The sequence below is a fragment of the Aphis gossypii genome, chromosome 3, assembly GCF_020184175.1.
Source record: "Aphis gossypii isolate Hap1 chromosome 3, ASM2018417v2, whole genome shotgun sequence".
Classification (NCBI taxonomy): Eukaryota; Metazoa; Arthropoda; class Insecta; order Hemiptera; family Aphididae; genus Aphis; species Aphis gossypii.
In genome coordinates this window covers 41,170,782-41,177,914 of record NC_065532.1, presented here as the reverse complement: position 1 = coordinate 41,177,914, position 7,133 = coordinate 41,170,782, and positions in this window count along the sequence as shown.

Here is a 7,133-nt window from a genome sequence, read left to right as displayed (position 1 = left end):
TTTATTAACAAGTACATATATGAAACATATTTCTTATCCACTCGCAGGAATCGAGTTAAGAGGACTTACTATTACTACTATTATTGTTTCCTATAATTTTCGACCTCAATAAGTGAATAGAACAATTTCTTCTTCGATAAGTTTAGTATCCCTTTTTAAATTACTCGGATTCCCAAAAGGAAATACAAGATGCATAAATGAAGAACTTTCTTAACATAATGACTTTAAAAAAAAAATGTCAAACAGTATTTGAAAAAGGTTATATTTCCAAATATTTTATATTATTATCTTTTCTAAAATTAGGTATTTTATATGAATTTTAAATATTAATAAACGATCAATTTCATCGCTATGCATTTACTTTAAAATTGAACGTTTTTAAATTAATTTTTAATTAAAAATATTATTATCAGATCTTATTATTAATATCTAAAAATTAAAACCAAAATATTAAAGTAAATATTTCTTATTAAATTATAAATAACTTATTTTAAACTGGAAATGCACGGTTAGTTCTTTATTCATTATTTATATTATTTAAGGTAATGCCCGCGTAAGCTGAAAGTACGGTACATATTACTATAGAATATTATACACAAATAGAATTAAAAAATTATTAAACTTTAAGTTATTATCAAAAATAAATTAAATAAATGTTGATTATTAAAATATTCTATTGGTAGGGCTATTTAAAACAAAATTACGATTTTGCTAAATGTGATAGAAAATAGATGAACTTGGTGTATAGCGTGATAGAGGAAACCTTAAAATCGATATCACTTAAAATCCCATGGCAATTAATAGGTCTATTTAGTAATTAATTTTATAAAAATAAAGAATCGATATAATTACGCATTGTACGTAGAAGAGAAAATTTAATTTATTTTAACCTAATATCACAAATGGGTAAACTAAATATATTTAATTTAACAGCCATCATTCTTATAAAAATTCTTTAAACTTTATCAATTTTTTTAATTACACCAAATTCTCAAAAGTTCTAAACCCACAAATCAAGCTCTAAAACAGAACGTACCAATGATAAATTGTGTTATACCTACCAAAAAACAATATCGATTTTATGGAAAATTGGGTTTGAGTAAAATTCCAATTTTTCTTTAATGTTTTTGTTCTGCTGATTATAAGAATAGTATTAAGAATTCTTAATTTTGACCTCTCTAGAATACAAACTTGATCCAATTTTTTTTATCAAAAACCCCTTTTAAGTTGAATAACGGAGCATTTTATCAATGTGCATTGATATAGACGTATAAAAATACACTTCACGGAATCAAAAAATTTAAAGAAAAGCAACAATTTTCACACAAAATTTCAGATTTTGTTAACTTATTTTAATTCAAAAATAAAATTATGTAGAGATTTAATTTTTACTGAATATTTGTATTGGAATTTTCAATATAATATATGGATCTTATTTGTCTTATTTATATATATACTTTTTAATTTTTTCTATTAATTTTAGTTTTTGAGTTAAAAAACTGCAATTAACTAACTTCCAATCAACTTAATATTATTAAAATTACGGGTAGTTTATCAACAAATATTAAGCTATAATATTAATAGTAATAATAATATTTACACGTAAAAAAAATGAACTGCAACAATCTAAATTTTAATGTTCTCATCTTTTATTTTTTTAAGTCTACACTTGGATATGATTCATTATTTTCTCTATTTAGAGTGATTATAAATGACTTACGGGATATTAAAAAGGTTATCATGAGAACACAGATTTCATTTGTTTGTAGTGATACTATAGTGTGGTGAGTTACAAACTGAAAAGTTTAGGACATTACATAATGAATGTAGTTCCAGTAATTTTTCTGAAGCATGTTTCAAATTTTGGCTTATCATTACCATATTATATGAATGTTATAAGACACTGAGAGATTATTTTGTTTATTGAATTAATTAATAATAAAAAATAAATAAATAAAAAATATTCTGAGGTGTTGTTAACGAACAATTTTCTCTACGAATTAATCATGTGCTGTAAATTATATGTACTTGATGTAACCTACTCATTTATTGTTTTAAAAATAACAAATCATCAGTTTCTTGTATAAAAAATAACAAAACAAAGAATTATTATTAATATTTTATTTTTAAAGGCATAGGAGAAGCTTTTTATTTATTTATATGCATACATTTTAATAAAATTCCTGACACGTGCGATATACAACATGAAACTACAAATCGTATTATGATTTTTACTATTTAACATTTTCTGCAGTTTAGAGAAGTCAATCAAATCGTCAATATATCATATTATACAAAACATATTATATAATATATAATACACATATAAACTAGCGCGGCAGTCGTTGAGTTTTTTTTATAAATTTCTGTTCATACTGCAGTAACAAAAACTGGTTATGCATCTTAATGATTTCATAATAATTACTGATTTTAACTGATATGCAAAATCTATTCCAAGCCCGGCCAGCCCTGAATCTTAAATAAGTATTAGCACGAAAGGGTAATAGTGAGGCAATAATATGGTACAGCTAAAATTTTGTGGTAGTGAGATATTTATAGTGAGTACTGAGAAAATATTTTATATTTATACACACTACAGGTAATTATTTAGTTAAGATTAAAATTTAGATGACAATTTATATACATTCACACATATTATAACAGTATTGTATCTAACATTTTTAAATAAGATGACGGGTGTTACTAAAATATATTTATTATTTATGTTAGTGGTGATGTATGTAATATGTTATTTTATTAAATAACTAGTTATTCTATAAAATTCTTAAATATGCTCATTATCATATAAATTACACGGTTTTACTAGTTTTTTTACTTAAGGTCACAACTCACAATTTAGTTTATGTACAGAAAAGTTTATTAGGTACGCTTAGTGACGTCCCAGATGGAAATATTTGTCTTCGAAAGGCATCCGAATCTCAATCACTAGGTATAATGGTCAAAGATTTTTCAAATGCACATGTCAACAAAAGTGCACCACAAAACAGTGCATATTATGTTAAAAAAGGTACCTACTTTGTAACTCTAAATGCCACCCAAAAATACCGTATACAAATAAATAAATTGTAGTTTGTAAAAATATCAATAATTTAATAACTGTAAATAAAAATTATAATAATAATTAAATACTTCCAATAAATTGACGTTGTACAAATCAGAATTTACTTTTTCAAAATGAATATTTATATTTTGTACATAGAATCAAAAATTCAAAAATAGTTTTAAATACATTAACTAAACCGTTATTGTTAGTTTATAAAATATCTAGTAGGTAAGTATGTGGAATAACTAGTTGAAATATGTATTATGGAATCATTCAATACATTAACTGAAAGTACCCATAATTCTATAAAAGAACCAGTTATTTTATAGAATTACAGAATTTCATGTATTAACTATAACATATACATAATATATTATATATTATTACATGGGTAATGGGTATGTATATACATATATTATATAAATTAAAATATAATTAAAGTTACAGAAACAAAAATATCTAATAATTACGATTGGTTAATCAATACATAATAAATAATATGTATGAGAATAATATTATTATATTATTAAAAATCAATATTATCATACTTAATAAATTACGAAATAATATATGTATAATACGAGTTAAAGGGCGCTATCATATTCCCCTAAACACCACCTTGTACAAACCATTAACACATAAAACTAATTCGACACATACATTACAGTAACTTACTTCACAAAGGCGAGATACGCTCGACATCTATTGTATAGCAAAGCGGTTACCTACTTACTCCCTGTTTTTCAATTTTCATTGTTTGTTTCCTATATTTATGTTCATTATAAATTAATCATCTCACTTATCCGTACACCTAATAGAACGATGGGCTATCAACTAACTTGATAATATTCAGATTATGGATTATTTATCAACAAATATTAGTAACCTTTTATGGTTTATTTTAAAAGAATAACTAAAACCACCAAATAGGTATAAGACAAGTGTCAGTCATATAATATTAATAAATCTTCCACTAAATATCGATAAGCCTAGTGACGGATCTACACACGAGGCAACCTGGGACAGCTAGTTTGAATAATTTTCTTGAACTGACCAATTCCACTAATCTACCACATAAAAAGTATAAAATTACCTACTTAATTAATTTGCAAATGAATGTTGTAAAGGCTATTTAATATAAACATCAAAAATTGAACCAATGACTGTACTTAAAATGCAACTATTTATTAATGAAAATAAAATTCATGAGGCTTTTTCTTATATAAAAATTACAACCCTGAACCCGGATGTTCTTAAGTATTCTAGCAAGTAACTGTTCTGCAAAAAGGTCATTTTCTGCATTCAAATGCATAAAAAACTACTTAAGATAGTTACTTAATGATTACTCCATCGAATTTGATGAAATTATTGACAAGTTTACTTCTAAGAAAGCCAGAAAAAAATGCATCTAGTTTTAAGGTTATATAATAAAATGTGTGTGAATGTATAAATTTATAAATTTATAATATTTCTATAGTTCATTAAAGGAGTTACTGACAGTAATTTTTTGAAAAATAATTTTTAAAAAAAGTATCCATATAAGTCACAACTTCAGTCAAAAGTTTAGGAATCCGTCCAGTTAAAGTAGAAATATTTTATACAGAGTGGTTGAGTGGGGGGGGGGGGCTGCCCCGTAACGAAAAATGCGTAATCCACCAATGGGTGTGTCATTCACATACATGGCTTATTGTTATAATTAGGGCTCGAATTTTAAAGCATAATAAGCAACTAAAAAAGAACTCGATTGTTTTAAAAAAGCAAAAAAGAAGCATAATTATTTTAAAAAAAAAGCATGACCAAAAATTAACATGAACTAATTATAAAAATGAATAAAAAATTTGAGAAATTAATTTAAATTTAAAAAAGGATTAATTACCACGTACTTCTCTAAATTTGCAAAAGTGAAACTGACTCTATATTGTTCGACAGAATATTTTTATATATAGAAAACTACTCTCTACATCAACTGAATTGATCGGTACATACTTCATACAAGAGATTTCAAATTAAAACACTAAATCTTAAATTATGAAATGACCGATATCGATGTTATTGCCTATTGGCATACTGACCATATAGGTACTACAACAAGCTAATATGTAGATCAATAATCTATTCGTTTAATAGGTACGTTTAATAAACAAGCCGATAACGAAAACAATAAGAATCCAATATAACCATTTAGTCCGCATTTTGGGTTTTACATTTCTTATAAATTATTCTTTTTTTGTGTGTGTGACAAGAGCATAATAAACATATACAGCTGGAATAATTTTAAAAAAAAAAACAATAAAAAATCAAAAATAAATTGGTTTATTTAAAATCAGAATGACGTGAAACGAATTTATATATAAAAATTAGATTTCTATCTCATTTATAAAAAAAAAGAAGTAAATGCTTTAAAATCCAAGCCCTAGATTAGGTTACATATAAAATAGTAAAATGTATAGGTACCTATTAAAATTAAGATTGTATTGATTGTATTCTTTGTATTAATTAAAATGAAAAAAACAATAAGATAACAATGTTAAGAGAATGCAACACACCTATTTTAAATGTAGGTATTAAAAATATTTAAAAATCATAACTACTCTGCAATTGTAGTTCGTGTTTATTATGTTATTAAATTATTGGCATAGATAAAACTGTTATAGAATATAAAACAAGACGATAAAAACATAAAATCTGAACGTGAATTTTTGTTTTTATTTCATATAGCCATACTCAATTAAAATAAAATCTAGGGCCTAAATCAAAAGCCATGTAAAAGAAAAAATCTCAAAGTTTATGTCACCTGCAGCGCAATATGCACCACCTCCTCAAAACGGTAAATCCGGCACTGGATACATAGCGCGACAATGATACGAGAAGTATGTTTTTTATTGAAAGTCGGCAGACGGGTGCGGCTGCATGCAGCAGTAGCCTGCAGCAGCGTAATGCGGTAAACAGATATTTTTAATTTATCTTTTGAAATGCTCGATCACACTCAAGAGCAAAAGGACTTTCTCGCACAATATAGTAAGACGACAAATAAAGGTCGCTCCGTCGTAGCCATGGTGACCCGGTGACCGTATGTATATTGTATATATGATGACTGTACGCACGACTATATGGTTATCTCAATCTCATACACCGCACACACACACACACACACACACACACCCGGGCGCAGGTTTATATATCGTATTTTTTTTCTCTTCTTTTTTCACACAATGTTACAGTCACGGGGTATTCTTTATCCAATTTCGACGTACTCTCTATACTTCCCATCGTCGTGAGAGAAGATGACCCGTCACGTCTGACGCCCGAGCCGCAGCCGGAATACCAAAAGCTGTACTGCCACCGCCGCTGCCGCTATACGCAAAACTTGTTATCGCGCCCGGCCTTTCTCTCGCTCTAGACACACGCGCACACGTGAGTCTGAGTTCATCCGATATACATCACGTGCCATGATACGCAACACAACAATCCCCCAGGCCCCCAGTAACCTATTGTATCCGTTCTCGTTCGATTTAATAATGATCACCAAATCCATTCGCGAGATGATATTATGTCGTGTAAAAAAAAAAAAAACTAACTATGTGTACCTATGTATTGTTTAGAATTTTTGGTCCCAGTATAAATTATTAGTTAGTACTTATAAATCCGAACCTTGCCTTTTCGCCGATCGGAAATACTGTTTTCACTAATTATAGTAGAAAACTTTAAAAAAAATTCCCAAATACTTATAAATAGCACAAAAAAGAACAAAAATATTCTGAAAACAATACCGTGTATAGAAAATTCTACCATAAACAGTTGATGGAAATTTCTATAGTATTAAAACGGTTATTCGTTTTTGAGTCACACAAAAACAAGGAAATTGTTTGATAAGAAATAGTTATTTTTCTCACGAACATCTAATTTTATCAAAATTAAAACTACATAAGCTCAGAAAAATATAATAATATGTATAATTACGGTCAACTTTTATTTATTTTTTTTAACTTCAATAACAACAACTTACAAGGAATCTTGTAATACAATTTCAAATCTTGGCCACGAAAACAAAAGTTAAAATTGACAGGTA